This window comes from Ranitomeya variabilis, chromosome 1 (assembly GCF_051348905.1).
Source record: "Ranitomeya variabilis isolate aRanVar5 chromosome 1, aRanVar5.hap1, whole genome shotgun sequence".
Taxonomy (NCBI): Eukaryota; Metazoa; Chordata; class Amphibia; order Anura; family Dendrobatidae; genus Ranitomeya; species Ranitomeya variabilis.
Genome location: NC_135232.1, coordinates 335,916,759 through 335,934,640, shown reverse-complemented (window position 1 = coordinate 335,934,640; position 17,882 = coordinate 335,916,759).

Genomic DNA, 17,882 nt, shown 5'->3' with positions numbered 1-17,882 from the left:
AAGGAAATACTGTTTATGTGAACATGTGATCTATTTATTCTAACTACCATATGCTCAAAAGAATATCATATACAGTGCATGCAAAAGAATAAAAATGTTTTGGATTTTTGGTCACTGTCACTTTCCATAGGCTTTAATCTAAGGTGCATGTGATGTGACTTGTCTCTGATTTAGCTGGTGTATTGCTGTTGCCCAGTAGCCCCAATCACAAAGGAAAGACTGATTCGTCAGTATTTTGTATCCATTCCTGGTACATTCTCCTAGGATTTTCTGCTAGGAAGATGCTCAGCACTTTACAATAAAAGTTAATGGGAGGTCTAAAGAGACAGCGGGAAGATGGTCAGGCATCTTTTTGAGCGTTTTGTCAGCATTTATACCTAAAAAAGGTTTTTTAAGCTGCTTGAAACTTGCATGAAAGCACCAAAATTGCTACATCCATCAATCAAGGGTCATCAGTGTTTATCATCCTAGTTTCATCAGTGTTTGGTCAGTGTGTCACTTTTTGTCATCAATGTTTATCAGTGATTTTATAAAGAAAATAAATTGCAAAGCTTCTCCTATTCATTGCAATGTTCATCATGGACATCACACAGATTCCACATTGATGCCATCCGCGTGCTGTCCATGATTTTTACGGATCCACCGATTCGTATGGGTAATTTTGATCCTAAATGCTGATCAAAAACTGACATAGGCTATAGTGGGTATGTGTTCTATCCATGAAAAAAACACTGATGAGGCGTAAAGTAGATAAGCTGCAGATTTTGATTAAATTTTGATTCCAGAAACTGGAAGAAATATTACTAAGTTTCATCCACGCAATGCAGAAAAAATCTGCAATGGGAAATGACTCATAGTATCGATTTTAAATCTGTAAAATATCAATTTATGTTGAAGATTTTCACAGTTTATTTCAACCCTTTCAATTCATAGAGTAAAAATCTGCTTCACATCTGCATCAAAATATGCCTATTACATACTGTCTCAAATATTGATTCAGATTCTGCAAAAATCACACAGATACTTGTTTGTGCGAACATACTCTAAAAATCAGCAACAAAATACAGTGCGACGCTAGTAAATGGAGTTGTAGTTGTCATCACACATAGCAGAAAATAATCAATGCAAATTGTGTGGTATTCTGTGTATTTTGATTTGGATTTTTTCTTTGCAAAGGGTAAAATCAATGGTAATTTCAATTTCACATTTGCTACAAAATTTGAAAATTGTGTTCTTTATTTTATTTGTCAAACTTTTTTTTATGTAATAGCTATTACGGTATGTTGTTAACCTCACTACTACAGCCTTTGATGACAGAATTTTTTTTTTAACTCAATGGCATGAACCTACTCTAAGGTTTCTAATTGAATTCCTTCTATGTATCTATGTGATTTCTTCTCCCAGTGTCAGTAGTGTAGCAAATTCCTGTGATGAGCGTTTGGTGAGTTTTTGACGCACATTTTCGCTGCTCAAAAAACGCAGCGTCTTACAGTTACAGCAAAGTGGATGGGATTTATAGAAATCTTATTCCCACTGTGCTTTTATGCAGCATATTCTGACTGAAAAAAAGTAACAAGAAGTTTCCAAAACAAAGCAGTGTTATTTAAAACATGAAATACCAAAAAGAGTCAAAAAGCACAGGAAAAAAAAATGCACTCAAAAACACAATGAAAAACCTCAAGTAACATAATTTAGATAATAGGTGTAGAACTGCTGCAGAAAATCTGCAATATATAAAAAAACCCATACCAAATACGTATGGAAACTTAGCCTTAGTATTTGTAGTAAACATTGGTCTTCTGAATGTTTTTCTCACAGGTGACTAGTACAACTAGTAAGACATGTTACTTCCTCTACTTGGCAGGGTGTGTACTACTCAGGATTAGATTGAGATATGCTGACTGTGTGGTCCACTAACTCAAGGACGATTCTAGCTTTTCTGCTTCCTGAGGTGAAGATTGAAATGTCGCTCTTCCCTGCAGTGAATTTAAACTTGAAGTGAACAAACACAATTCCATAATTGTTTTTTGGTTTTGCTTTTTCGATATTGAATCATTATTATTTAGTCCTCACAGGAGAAGGAGACTTTAACCAGCAATTGTCTGATCGCGAATCTATCTACTATATAATTGTCTAAGGGTCACTTCCGTCTGTCTGTCTGTCTGTCTGTCTTTCTGTCACGGATATTCATTGGTCGCGGCCTCTGTCTGTCATGGAACCCAAGTCGCTGATTGGTCGTGGCAAAACAGCCACGACCAATCAGCGACGGGCACAGTCCGGCGGAAAAATGGCCGCTCCTTCCTCCCTGCAGTCAGTGCCTGCTCCGTACTCCCCTCCAGTCTGCCCTCACACATGGTTAATGGCAGCGGTAACGGACCGCGTTATGCCGCGGTGTAATGCACTCTGTTACCGCTATTAACCCTGTGTGACCAACTTTTTACTATTCATGCTGCCTATGCAGCGTGAATAGTAAAACGATCTAATGTTAAAAATAATAAAAAAAATAAAAAATCGTTATATACTCACCGTCCGTCGGCCCCCGGATCGACAACAGGCCTTTCCCGCTCGCGACGCTCCGGTAACCGGTCCATGCTGCGATCTCACGAGATGAAGACGTAGCGATCAAGCGAGACCGCTACGTCATCATCACGCGAGACCGCAATGCACTCTTGAGACCGGAGTGCACGAGCAGCGTCGGTAACCACTTCTCTTGGATCCGGGGGCTCCGGAAGGTGAGTATATAACTATTTTTTATTTTATTTCTTTTTTTAACAGGGATATGATGCCCACATTGTTATATACTACGTGGGCTGGGCAATATACTACATGGGCTGGGCAATATACTACGTGGCTGGGCAATATACTACATGGGCTGTGTTATATACTATGTGGGCTGGGCAATATACTACATGGGCTGGGCAATATACTACGTGGCTGGGCAATATACTACATGGGCTGTGCTATATACTACGTGGCTGGGCAATATACTACATGGGCTGTGCTATATACTACGTGGCTGGGCAATATACTAAGTGGGCTGGGCTATATACTATGTGGCTGGGCAATATACTACATGGGCTGTGCTATATACTACGTAGGCTGTGCAATATACTACGTGGGCTGCGCAATATGCTACGTGGGCTGCGCAATGTACTACGTGGGCTGAGCAATATACTACGTGGCTGGGCAATATACTACATGGGCTGTGCTATATACTACGTAGGCTGCGCTATATACTACGTGGGCTGCGCAATATACAACGTGGGCTGCGCAATGTACTACGTGGGCTGCGCAATGTACTATGTGGGCTGCACAATATACAACATGGGCTGCGCAATATACTACGTGGGCTGCGCAATGTACTACGTGGGCTGCACAATGTACTACGTGGGCTGCGCAATGTACTGCGTGGGCTGCGCAATGTACTGCGTGGGCTGCGCAATGTACTGCATTGGCTGCGCAATGTACTGAGTTGGCTGTGCAATGTACTGCATGGGTTGCACAATATACAACGTGGGCTGCGCAATATGCTACATGGGCTGCGCAATGTACTACGTGGGCTGCGCAATGTACTACGTGGGCTGAGCAATATACTACGTGGCTGGGCAATATACAATGTGGGCTGCGCAATGTACTACGTGGGCTGCGCAATGTACTATGTGGGCTGTGCAATATACAACGTGGGCTGCGCAATATACTACGTGGGCTGCGCAATGTACTGCGTGGGCTGCGCAATGTACTGCGTGGGCTGCGCAATGTACTATGTGGGCTGCGCAATATACAACGTGGGCTGCGCAATATACTACGTGGGCTGCGCAATGTACTTCGTGGGCTGTGCAATGTACTGCGTGGGCTGCACAATGTACTGCATGGGCTGCGCAATATACTATGTGGGCTGTGCAATATACTACATGGGCTGTGCTATACACTATGCATACATATTCTAGAATACCCGATGCGTTAGAATCGGGCCACCATCTAGTATATATATAAAAATGTAAAAATGAGTGTATGTGTGTGTGTTTATGTGTGTGTATCAGCCACGCCCACTCCACTTAGCACCAACCAATCACTAAGCATGTGTATGTATCAACCACGCCCACTCCACTTAGCCCCAACCAAACACTAAGCGTGTGTGTGTATCAGCCACGCTCACTCCACTTAGCCCCAACCAATCACTAAGCATGTGTGTGTATCAGCCACACCCACTCCACATAGCCCCAACCAATCACTAAGCATCTTTCATTTCACCAGAGCTGTTTAAAAGAAGCAGGGCTGTGATTGGTTGCTATGACCAACAGTTTCCCTTGTAGACAGTTGTGGTAACTGAGGCCTATTATTCTTATCATTTCTATGGTGTTATCGTCCTTCTGTAAAGCTGGAAATAACACAATTTACTACCGTGCCGACACAGACCACCCTCTGCCACAGACTGAAGGGGAGCCCAGAATCAGGAACTTCTCTTTGTCTGGCATGAAGCATCTCATTAACTTAAAACTTCAAACACAGATTAAAAAAAGAAACACAATCCAATCATTTTAATCGGTGTAACTGTAAGAGGGTGGTGCTAGTATGGATAATAAGTAACACGCTGTCACTTTAAGAGGCTGCATCCCCTTGTCTGATGTGATGGTATGTTCTACTGTTCTCCCCTACTCTTGTTTTTGCTATGAACTGGTCGGTGCTGTGGAGAGGGGGTGGAGCTGAGCAGCGAGAGGAAGAAGAAGTGTTTTGAGAGGGAACTGAGAGAACTGTGAGCTGTTCTGCCTGCAAGGAAGAATCGTTGGCTGCAAGAAAGACTACACAGCTTGAGACGAACTGCGATTGTTAAATAGACTTTCCCGGTTACAGCGAAGGGTGGCTGTTCTGCGCTGGTTGGTGTAGCCACGAAGATACTGAAAAGGGGACTTACGGTTTCCAGGAGCAAAGAAAGACCACGCTTTACAGAGCCGACAGGAATCCGTGTGCACCACCGTTTAGGACTTCGGGGGCCCCCTGGGACTGGACCTGTGTCCCCAACGTCACCGTGAGTCTGTTCCTGTCTGGTGCACCAGTTAGGGCCTAGTACAGGCTTCAGTAGTTAGAGCACGGTAGCCGTGCGGCCTGCGTAGTAAAGGCCAGGGAGATTATATGCAGAGTAGCAACGATATATGTTTTATTGTGTAAAGTTGCTTGTGAGATAGATTCTGAGTTTGCAATTGCTTAAACACTGTGCTATTTACAGACAAATTGACTGATGTGAATTATCTTTTGTTATTGTAAACCCCTGTTTGCACCTTCCTTGTCCTTTCCATTTCCTGTTTCCCAATAAATCTATCCTTTGTTGTTTGCACCTCATCTTGTGCACAGTAGTCTTCCTGCACCGTGGTGGTCCCCCGGCCATCGCTTCATAACAGCGCCAACCTGACAATGTTTGCTCTGACGGGATGATGTGGGATACTAGGGGTAGTAGACCAGTGGCTGTGGCTGATGGGATGATTGGGATATTAGCGGTAGTAATCCGGTGGCCCTGGCTGATGGGATGATGTGGGATATTAGGGGTATTAGTCCGGTGGCTCTGGCTGAGGGGATGATGTGAGATAATAGAGGTAGTAATCCAGTGGCTCTGACGGGATGATGTGGGATATTACGGGTAGTAATCCGGTGGCTCTGGCTGATGGGATGATGTGGGATATTAAGGGTAGTAGTACGGTGGCTCTGGCTGATGAGATGATTTGGGATATTAGGGGTAGTAGTCCAGTGGCTCTAACTGACGGGATGATGTGGGAAATCTGTTCATCTTTGCACCGGAAGGAAAAACCAAAAATGTTGTTTACCAAAAGGCTCTTGAATGAGTTGAAAATAAAATACTATCAATATTTGGGTAATCATTTAGATAATTTGTGTTGCAAATCTGTAGTGTTGAATATATGATGTGAAATGCTTTTATGTGCAATATAGTCATTATAATTTGTTATAACTAACCACGGTTTGTTACTATGCCCGGGCAACGCTGGGCTCTTCAGCTAGTACTATATAAAACAAATCACAGCATATAAAACACAGTATATAAAACAAATCATAGTCTCTTATGAAGGAATACAGCACCAGGAGCACCAGCAGTTTATGAATACACAACCAGATCCACCATTAATAGATGAATACATCACCAGAACTATCATCAGTAAATTAATACAAGACCAGAACCACCATCAGTGACATTAATACATTACCAAAACCACTATCAGAACATGAAAACATTACCAGAATAACAATACAGGAATGCATAACCAGAAACATCATCAGTACAGGAATACAGGAACCGAACCACTAACAGTACATGAGTACATCACCAATACCAACATCAATATGTGAATAGAGCACCAATACTAGTACAGCGATCAGTTATATACACCACATATATATGTATCACATAAACCTGCAACTCCTAGCCAGGGCCAGTTTTAGACAAAGTAGGGCCCTGGGCAAAAGTTTAAAGTGGGGCCCCAAATGCTAACATATTGCACCATCACACAGAAACATTTCCGTTGTATTTACATGCGCTGAGTTCAGGCTGTTAATCGAGCGTGAACAACAATATTGAAGTTGTTCTGTGCTTATTTCTTGGCCTCTTTACACCAGCTGAAAAAAAAGAATGATGGGGGCAGAAGAATCACCAGTAGATCACAATATCATGTTATCAGCATCACTTCTGCAGTTCACACCGGGCGATGTGTTGCTGAGAACAATGATTTTTATTCCGGAATAAACAATTCAGTCACTTGATGAATAGGCAGCACTTTGCTCATTTAGTATAATCCACGCCATAGTCCTCCACATAGAATAATGCACCACATAGTCCTCAATATAGTATAATGCACATCATAGTCATCCATATAATATAATGTGCCTCTTAGTCATCCATATAGTATAATGCACACCCCATAGTCTTCCATCCAGTATAATGTATACCCCATAGTCCTCCATATAGTATAATGTGCCCCATAGTCCTCTATTGTATAATGCATTCCACATAGTCTTCAACACAGTATAATGCACTCCCCAGAGTCCTCAATGAAGTATGATGCACCCCATAGTCCTCGATAGAGTATAATGCAGCCCCCATATAGTACATTTGGTATAATGCACTCCCCATAGTCCACTAACAATGTTAGAAAAGTCCAGGTGATGCAAATTTCCCAGCTTTATTAAAACCCTGCCTCCTCTAACCTTGTGCCAAAAAACAGCAGAAATGGGTTCTTCTGAGCAGCTGCCTAGCAGTCTGAATATGAAAATGGTGACGGCCCACAAAGCAGGAGAAGGCTATAAGAAGACAGCAAGTTGCCCTTTCCTCAGTTCGAAATATAATTAAGAAATGGCGGTTAACAGGAACAGTGGAGGTCAAGATAAGGTCTGGAAGACCAAGCAAAATTTAAGTCAAAGCTGCTCATAGAATTGCTAGAGAGGCAAATCAGAATACCTGCTTGATTGTAAAAGAACTACAGAAAGATTTAGCAGACTCTGGAGTTGTATTGTTCCATTGTTCAGAGACACCTGCACAAATATGGCTTTCATGGAAGAGTCATCAGAAAAAAACCTCTCCTACATCCTCACCATAGAATTCAGCACCAGAAGTATGTAAACAAGCCTGATGCATTTTGGAAACAAGTTCTGAAGACTGATAAGGTTAAAATAGAACTCTTTAGCCACAATGATTAAAGGTATGTGTGAAGAAAAAAGGGCACAGAATTTCAGGAAAAGAACATCTCGCCAACCATTAAGCATGGTGGTCGATCAATCAAGCTTTGGGGTTGTGTTGCAGCCAATGGCACAGGGAACATTTCACAGATAGGAGGGAAGAGTGGATTCAATTAAATGTAAAAAAAATTCTTAATGAAAACATAACACCATTTGTAAAAAAGCTGAAGTTGAAAAGAGGATGGCTTCTACAAATGTATAATGATCCTAAACACATATCAAAATCCACAATAGACTACATCAAAATGCGCAAGCTGAAGGTTTTACAATGGCCCTCACAGTCCCCTGATCTCCACATCAATGAAAATCTGTGGCTAGACCTGAAAATAGCAGTGCAGGCAAGACGACCCAGAAATCTCACAGAAAACTCTTGGCTGGCTACAAAATTTGTTTACAAGCTGTGATACTTTCAAAATGGGGTACTACCACACAGGGTGCCCAAACTTTTGCATCGGCCCATTTTCCTTTTTGTAATTTTTAAAATGATAAAAATATTTTTTTTACTTCCTAAAATACAGAGGAAATTTGTCATCTTTAACTTTAGGCCTTTCAGAGATCATTTTATCTTCAACTTGCTTAACCTTTCACAATAATGGTGATTTTGACCAGGGGTGCTCAGACTTTTACATGCCAATGTATATCACCTAAAATCCACCAAAAATATATTTAAGTTTGTAGTTGTAACCTGAAAAAATGTGGAATAATTCGCTGGGTATCAATACTTTTTCAAGACACTGTATGACCCCACATGGTTCCTCTTAATGTAATTAGCTTCCACGCTGCCCTCTCCTAAAAATATTGCCTTCACATCATCCACCCGAATAGAGTATAAGACGCCATCACCCATTATGATCTATAACCACTCTTTTAAACTATAATCTCTACACCATCCACCATAATGAACTATAACCTCCATATTGTCCCCCTTTATGAGCTATAACCTCCACATTGTCCATCCTTATGAACTATAACTGCCAAACCGTCCGCCTTTATGAACTATAACCTCTACATTGTCTGCCCTTATGAACTATAAAACACTATCACTCTTTATGACCTACAGTATAGCCTACACACTTTCCCTACTTAATACATAATACCCCACATATCCAGAGAAGATAGTTATTGCGTACTTTGGTGCGGACACCAGCAGAAAACATGCTGAAAGCAAAAAACACAGTATTTACACTACAAGTGCACACTGTCTTACCGACCCAAAAATCAAGTGCCAAATCAAATGTCACATAGTGAAACTTACATAAAATGAAAACGTTCAGACTGCTACAATTATGAAAGAATGAACAAAAATTCAATGCATAGGTCCCAACCGTCTCGAATACAGCAATATGTAAACCAAAGTTTCTGCTTTTCGTGTTTTTTTTTCAAGCTGGATCCATTAAAAATAGAAACGTAGGTATTCATTTTGCACTGATTTATGTTCCATTTGTTGCCGATCAGTAATTTTTGTTTAAAATACTATTTCTGTTACAAACAAATGAAAACTGGACATGTGATCAGACTATCATTCCTGGTCCCCTTGTGAGCAAAGCTGTAGAATATGCTGATACTTTGTAACAAGGAGCCCATTTTTGCTGATCTGAGCTTCCTCTGGCTAGGGAAAGGAAGCTGAGCATACAAATAAACATGTACGGTAATTTTACAATTCAGTATGACCGACTTAGTCAGCAACTATTTGTCCTCAGCTTTCTTATGCCAAGTTACAGTTTTCTTTAAAAAAAAAAAAAAAAAGAAAAACTGTTAGTCATTCTTGTATGTGTACATTTTTGCTCTAGTATTGGTCTAGGATGGTGGAATGCTATATAGATGTGCTGCTATGCAGAATTACATCGAGAACCACCCACCCTGCGCCTCTTTTCTTCTGCATTTACATGTACCGTAAATCTTGTCTTTCATTTATGCACCAAAAACATTTGTATTATCTCGAAATATTTGTAAAATGATTGAAACATATACCTAGTTTGTTCTATATCCTTGCTGCAGGGATAATGAAGCATTATACAATGTCTATTGAAATCAATGGGGTCTCTGTCTAAGGCATGAACGAGCCCGATTCTCCCAAAGGGAAGATTGCAGTTTCTAGCGGCTTTCTCTGCTTTGGCTAAAAGATGTGGGTTTCAAGCGAGGGACCTTTGGCTATTACATACGCATTTTACACATACAACTCCCAACCCCTAAAGGTCATTTAGTCTACAAATGGAGAATGTGCATTGCCCGCTTTCTCCAGGCGTTTGCAACTGAAAGTTAACATTCCAGCTCTGTCTTGAAATGTCACAAATCTGTTTTCGCTCGGAAATAATAAATTGGACTGTTTAAAATCCAGCTCTTGTGTCACTCAATGGTAGAGAGACAGGCAGTCTGGACTAAGTTATTAGATTATGGGAAGACCCCATCAGAATCACCAGTAATCTGCAGGGGTATTGCAGCTGGGATAGTTATGGGGCACTGCGGCAATTGCTAATTTACTTGTTCACTTCCAGTTTAGGAGTTATGTTTCTTTTTACTATCTAAGCAAGGATGAAGTCCTCATCTGAGACACAATCACATGAGCAAATAGATTTAAAGGGGTTGTCCACTGCTAGGACAACCCCTTCTTAAACTAAATGTTCGGCCCCGGTAAAATAATAAAGCCTATACTTGCCGCCAGGGTCGGCACTCGCTCTCCCCGAGGCTGTAGTGCGGTGTTGTGACATGTGACCCCGGCGCCCAATCAGCTCTGGAATCACCGTCTCCACCTTTGCATGAACTGAACATGAAGATGAAGCCAGGGCTGCAGCTCATCTTAAACTTCCTCTTCATGTTCAGTTTGTACAGAGGCGGTGACGCCAGCGCTGATTGGGTGCCGGTGTCACATGTCATTCCACCGCACGAGAGCTTCGGGACCTTGAGTGCCGACACCGCAGGAATCGAGCCGGCACTGGAGGTGATCATAGGCTTTATCATTTTGTCAGGGACAAGCATTTAATTTAAGAAGGGGTTGTCCTAGTAGTGGACAACCCTTTTAAGTTGTAACTTTGTTATCTGGTCACGTAACCTGAAGGGATTCTGGGTGATTGTATCTGTGTAATTTAGACTTCTGGGCAAATTAATTGAAGTGCTGTTTAGGAGAGTGACCACAGAAACTGTTCCATATACAGAAGTCATAATAACCTTTTGACCTATGTTGCAGGTAGTGGTTTATAATACTAGGGTAAGTTGTACAGTTTAGGAAACAATATTAATTGATTTTGCCTAATCTGTAACACTGCTGACCAATAATACTGGCTAAATATTGGAAAGTATGCAAGTCAGAGGAAGAGTATAGATGCATTAGAAAAGCTGCCATACACATCTTCATTACATGGGCGTATATTTCTGGACCCAAAAAATGTGACACCCTAAAGCTATTACTTTTTCTTTAGGAAATAGTATGGTAATGTGAATTGGCCACACACAACATTCGTCAAAGAAGGTAAAAGCATTGGTGTTAGGGGAAACAGGGGTGGTTCTTAGGAGGTACAACATTTCACAAGAAAGAAAAAGTAGCAATGTTGTAGCTAGCACTGAAGATTTAGGGTAATGCCTATATCTCAGACTTCTGGTCGGGTGTCTTGAATCTTCAGGTGAGGGCCACTTTGATCTGTATGGGCATTAACATTACACAATACAGTTGTATCCTATGGCAGAGCAGGGAGACTCTGCATTATTAGGCCATAGGCTGCTGTACGCCCGTGGCCTGCAAGACAAGTGTAACACCCCAGGTAACCGGTTGTTACAGTGGCATTGCTTTCCTCACGGGGAGAGTGATGTCATGCTTGGAAGTGAGGAAGGATCCCTTTAACAGGTATTCAGCACATACAACAACGTTCTGACTCCAGGCCAGAAGGGGGAGCTTTACACCCGACTTCAGGGGAGCTGCTCTCTCTGGTCAGGAGGAGGAGTCAGTTGCTAGGTAGTTGCTAGGCAGTTGAGGAGAGTTAGGCAGTTGGTGAGAGGAGGGCGAGGAGTGAGGAAGGAAAGCTGGAGCCGTTCAGATGAGTGATTCTGCAGCTCCTGGGAAGGAAAAAGAGGGCAGAGTAACTTGTAAAGAGACTGAAAGGAGGAAGGAGCAAAGGTGAAGTGAAAGAGCTGGAGAGAGAAGCTGTTAGTTAGCTTCATCCACACTGAGCGCAGACACCGGTAGCCGGACGACCAAGGTTGTGCAGTACTTTATGTCTCACAGCAGAAACCGGTGGACAGCAGATTGCAGGTTACCTGTCTGTTGTGAATTCCGTTCTGGAGCTCCCTCCTGTGGTTACTAATGGTATGTTTGTGAGTTCTGCCCTTGGGCTCCCTCTGGTGGTTTCGAGTGGAACTGCTGCTCCTTTTGGTAGCTGTAGCAGCTGCCATCACTGATCGCCTTGCCTGGGGTTGTTATTTAAACCTGCTCTGGGCTTTAGTTCATGCCAGCTGTCAATGTCTTAGGTTGGATTTGGTTCTCTCCTTGGATTTCTCATATGGCCTGTCCTTGTCAGCAAAAGATAAGTTTCTGCTAGTTCTTATTTGTCCTTTTGTTTTGGACACTATTGCTTTGTCAAATATGTCTCTTTCTGTCCAGCTTGTCACTATGTCATATTCAGGCTAGCTGGAAGCTCTGGGAAGCAGATTTGCCCCTCCACACCGTGAGTCGGTGTGGAGTTCATTTTTGTAAACTCTGCGTGGATTTCTGTAGTTTTTAATACTGACCGCACAGTATCCTTTTCTCTCTGTCTATCAAGTTTAGTATTGGCCTCCTTTGCTGAAAACTGATTTCATTTCTGTGTATGTCATTTCCCTCTTCACTTACAGTCAATATTTGTGGGGGGCTATCTTTCCTTTTGGGGTTTTCTCTGAGGCAAGATAGCTTTCTATTTTCTTCTTTAGGGGTAGTTAATTCTTAGGCTGTGAAGAGGTGTCTAGGGAGAGTCAGGAACATCCCACAGCTATTACTAGTGTTGTTGTTAGGATTAGGGACTGCGGTCAGTAGAGATACCACCTCCCCAGAGCTCGTCCCATGTTGCGTTTTAGCCACCAGGTCATATCGGTGTGGCCTCTTAACCACCAGGTCATAACAGTACAGCTGGCCCACAATGTGTTAAATGCATCTCAAAAGAGGGAAAAGAAAGTTCGGAGTCATTTTTTTTTTCCTTTGTAGCTTGTTTTGTCTTTTTTTCCCCTTAATCTCTGGGTGGTTCAGGATTTTGGTGCTGATATGGAGGTTCAGGGTCTGTCCTTGCGCGTGGATCAACTCGCTGCAAGGGTACAGAGTATCCAAGATTATGTTGTCCAGACTCCGGTATTAGAGCCTAGAATTCCTATTCCTGATTTGTTTTCTGGGGATAGATCTAAATTTCTGAACTTTAAAAATAATTGCAGATTGTTTTTTGCTCTGAGACCCCGTTCCTCTGGTGACCCCATTCAGCAGGTGAAGATTGTTATTTCTTTGCTGCGTGGCGACCCGCAGGACTGGGCATTCTCCCTTGAGCCAGGAAATCCTGCATTGCTTAATATTGACGCATTTTTTCAAGCGCTCGGATTGCTGTATGACGAGCCTAATTCTGTGGATCAGGCAGAAAAAACTTTGCTGGCTCTGTGTCAGGGTCAGGAAGCAGCAGAAGTATACTGCCAGAATTTTAGAAAGTGGTCTGTGCTCACAAAATGGAATGAGTATGCCCTGGCAGCGATTTTCAGAAAGGGTCTTTCTGAAGCCCTTAAAGATGTTATGGTGGGGTTTCCCACTACTGCTGGTCTGAATGAGTCAATGTCTTTGGCCATTCAGATTGATCGGCGCCTGCGCGAGCGCAAGGTTGTGCACCATATGGCAGTGTCCTCTGAGCAGAGTCCTGAGCCTATGCAATGTGATAGGATTTTGACTAGAGCAGAAAGGCAGAAATTCAGACGTCAGAAGGGCCTGTGTTTTTACTGTGGTGATTCTGCTCATGCTATTTCTGATTGCCCTAAGCGTACTAAGAGGGTCCCTAGGTCTGTTACCATTAGTACTGTACAGCCTAAATTTATTTTGTCTGTTACCCTGATTTGCTCATTGTCGTCCTTTTCTGTTATGGCATTTGTGGATTCTGGAGCTGCCCTGAACTTAATGGACTTAGAATTTTCCAAGCGCTGTGGTTTTTCCTTGGAGCCTTTGCGGAGCCCTATTCCCTTAAGGGGGATTGATGCTACGCCATTGGCCAAGAATAAACCCCAGTACTGGACACAGTTGACCATGTACATGGCTCCAGCACATCAGGAAAATATTTGCTTTTTGGTGTTGCATAATTTTCATGATGTTGTTGTGCTGGGTTTTCCATGGTTACAGGTACATAATCCAGTGCTGGATTGGAGATCTATGTCTGTAACTGGTTGGGGTTGTCAGGGGATACATAGTGATATTCCTTTGATGTCCATTTCCTCGTCCCCTTCTTCCGATGTTCCTGAGTTTTTGTCGGATTTCCAGGATATATTTGATGAGCCCAAGTCCAGTTCCCTGCCTCCTCATAGGGACTGCGATTGTGCCATTAATTTGATTCCTGGCTGTAAGTTCCCTAAGGGCCGACTTTTCAATCTGTCTGTGCCAGAGCATGCCGCTATGCGGAGATATGTAAAGGAGTCCTTAGAGAAGGGGCATATTCGCCCGTCTTCGTCACCATTGGGAGCGGGATTTTTTTTTGTTGCCAAGAAGGATGGTTCCTTGAGACCCTGTATAGATTATCGCCTTCTCAATAAGATCACGGTCAAATTCCAGTACCCTTTACCTTTACTTTCTGATTTGTTTGCTCGGATTAAGGGTGCCAGTTGGTTTACTAAAATCGACCTTCGAGGGGCGTATAATCTCGTGCGTATTAAACAAGGTGATGAATGGAAAACAGCATTTAATACGCCCGAAGGCCATTTTGAATATCTTGTGATGCCATTCGGGCTCTCTAATGCTCCATCGGTATTTCAGTCCTTTATGCATGATATCTTCCGGAATTATCTGGATAAATTCATGATTGTGTATTTGGATGATATTTTGTTTTTTTCCGATGATTGGGAGTCTCATGTGAAGCAGGTTAGGATGGTATTTCAGGTCCTTCGTGCTAATGCGTTGTTTGTGAAAGGGTCTAAGTGCCTCTTTGGAGTTCAGAAAGTTTCTTTTTTGGGTTTCATTTTTTCTCCCTCGGCTATTGAAATGAACCCTGTTAAAGTCCAGGCCATTCATGATTGGACTCAACCCACATCTGTAAAGAGCCTTAAAAATTTTTTGGGCTTTGCTAATTTTTATCGCCGCTTTATTGCAAATTTTTTCTAGTGTGGTGAAGCCTCTGACCGATTTGACGAAGAAAGGCGCTGATGTGATGAATTGGTCCTCTGCGGCTGTTGAGGCCTTTCAGGAGCTTAAACGTCGTTTTACTTCTGCCCCTGTGTTGCGTCAGCCAGATGTTTCTCTCCCTTTTCAGGTTGAGGTTGATGCTTCTGAGATTGGGGCAGGGGCCGTTTTGTCTCAGAGAAATTCTGATGGCTCTTTGATGAAACCATGTGCTTTCTTCTCCAGAAAGTTTTCGCCTGCTGAGCGTAATTATGATGTCGGCAATCGGGAGTTGTTGGCTATGAAGTGGGCATTTGAGGAGTGGCGACATTGGCTTGAGGGAGCCAAGCATCGCGTGGTGGTCTTGACTGATCATAAAAATTTGATTTACCTCGAGTCTGCTAAGCGGTTGAATCCTAGACAAGCTCGGTGGTCTCTGTTTTTCTTCCGTTTTGATTTTGTGGTCTTGTATATTCCGGGATCTAAGAATGTGAAGGCTGATGCCCTTTCTAGGAGTTTTTTGCCTCATTCTCCGGGAGTTCTTGAGCCGGCTGGGATTCTCAAGGAGGGGGTGATTCTTTCTGCCATCTCCCCTGATTTGCGGCGGGTACTTCAGGAGTTTCAGGCTGATAAACCTGACCGCTGTCCAGTGGGGAAACTGTTTGTTCCTGATAGATGGACTAGCAGGGTAATTTCTGAGGTTCATTGTTCAGTGTTGGCTGGTCACCCTGGGATTTTCGGTACCAGAGATTTGATGGCTAGGTCCTTTTGGTGGCCTTCCTTGTCGCGGGATGTGCGTTCGTTTGTGCAGTCCTGTGGGACCTGTGCTCGGGCTAAGCCTTGCTGTTCCCGTGCCAGTGGGTTGCTTTTGCCTTTGCCTATTCCTGAGAGGCCCTGGACGCATATTTCCATGGATTTTATTTCTGATCTTCCTGTTTCTCAGAAGATGTCTGTCATCTGGGTGGTTTGTGACCGGTTTTGTAAGATGGTCCATTTGGTACCGTTGCCTAAGTTGCCTTCCTCCTCTGATTTGGTTCCATTATTTTTTCAGCATGTGGTTCGTTTGCATGGTATTCCGGAGAATATTGTGTCTGACAGAGGTTCCCAGTTCGTTTCTAGGTTTTGGCGGTCCTTTTGTGCTAGAATGGGCATTGATTTGTCTTTTTCTTCAGCATTCCATCCTCAGACAAATGGCCAAACGGAGCGAACCAATCAGACCTTGGAAACCTATTTGAGATGCTTCGTGTCTGCTGATCAGGATGATTGGGTGACCTTTTTGCCATTGGCGGAGTTTGCCCTTAATAATCGGGCTAGTTCTGCTACCTTGGTTTTGCCTTTCTTTTGTAACTTTGGTTTTCATCCTCGTTTTTCTTCGGGGCAGCTTGAGCCTTCTGACTGTCCTGGTGTAGATTCTGTGGTGGACAGGTTGCAGCAAATTTGGACTCATGTGGTGGACAATTTGACGTTGTCTCAGGAAAAGGCTCAACGTTTTGCTAACCGTCGTCGGTGTGTTGGTCCCCAGCTTCGTGTGGGGGATTTGGTCTGGTTGTCTTCTCGTCATGTTCCTATGAAGGTTTCTTCCCCTAAGTTCAAGCCTCGCTTTATTGGGCCTTATAAGATTTTGGAAATTATCAATCCGGTGTCTTTTCGTTTGGCCCTTCCAGCTTCTTTTTCCATTCATAATGTGTTCCATAGATCCTTGTTGCGCAGATATGTGGTACCTATGGTTCCCTCCATTGATCCTCCTGCTCCGGTGTTGGTTGAGGGGGAGTTGGAATATGTGGTGGAGAAGATTTTGGATTCTCGTTTTTCGAGACGGAAGCTTCAGTATCTGGTCAAGTGGAAGGGTTATGGTCAGGAGGATAATTCTTGGGTTGTTGCATCCGATGTTCATGCTGCCGATTTGGTTCGTGCTTTCCATTTGGCTCATCCTGATCGGCCTGGGAGCTCTGGTGAGAGTTCGGTGACCCCTCCTCAAGGGGGGGGTACTGTTGTGAATTCCGTTCTGGAGCTCCCTCCTGTGGTTGCTAATGGTATTTTTGTGAGTTCTGCCCTTGGGCTCCCTCTGGTGGTTTCGAGTGGAACTGCTGCTCCTTTTGGTAGCTGTAGCAGCTGCCATCACTGATCGCCTTGCTTGGGTTTGTTATTTAAACCTGCTCTGGGCATTAGTTCATGCCAGCTGTCAATGTCTTAGGTTGGATTTGGTTCTCTCCTTGGATTTCTCATATGGCCTGTCCTTGTCAGCAAAAGATAAGTTTCTGCTAGTTCTTATTTGTCCTTTTGCTTTGGACACTATTGCTTTGTCAAATATGTCTCTTTCTGTCCAGCTTGTCACTATGTCATATTCAGGCTAGCTGGAAGCTCTGGGAAGCAGATTTGCCCCTCCACACCGTGAGTCAGTGTGGAGTTCATTTTTGTAAACTCTGCGTGGATTTTTGTAGTTTTTAATACTGACCGCACAGTATCCTTTTCTCTCTGTCTATCAAGTTTAGTATTGGCCTCCTTTGCTGAAAACTGATTTCATTTCTGTGTATGTCATTTCCCTCTTCACTCACAGTCAATATTTGTGTGGGGCTATCTTTCCTTTTGGGGTTTTCTCTGAGGCAAGATAGCTTTCTATTTTCTTCTTTAGGGGTAGTTAATTCTTAGGCTGTGAAGAGGTGTCTAGGGAGAGTCAGGAACATCCCACGGCTATTACTAGTGTTGTTGTTAGGATTAGGGACTGCGGTCAGTAGAGATACCACCTCCCCAGAGCTCGTCCCATGTTGCGTTTTAGCCACCAGGTCATATCGGTGTGGCCTCTTAACCACCAGGTCATAACACCTGTCCACCATTAACACCCGAGGAC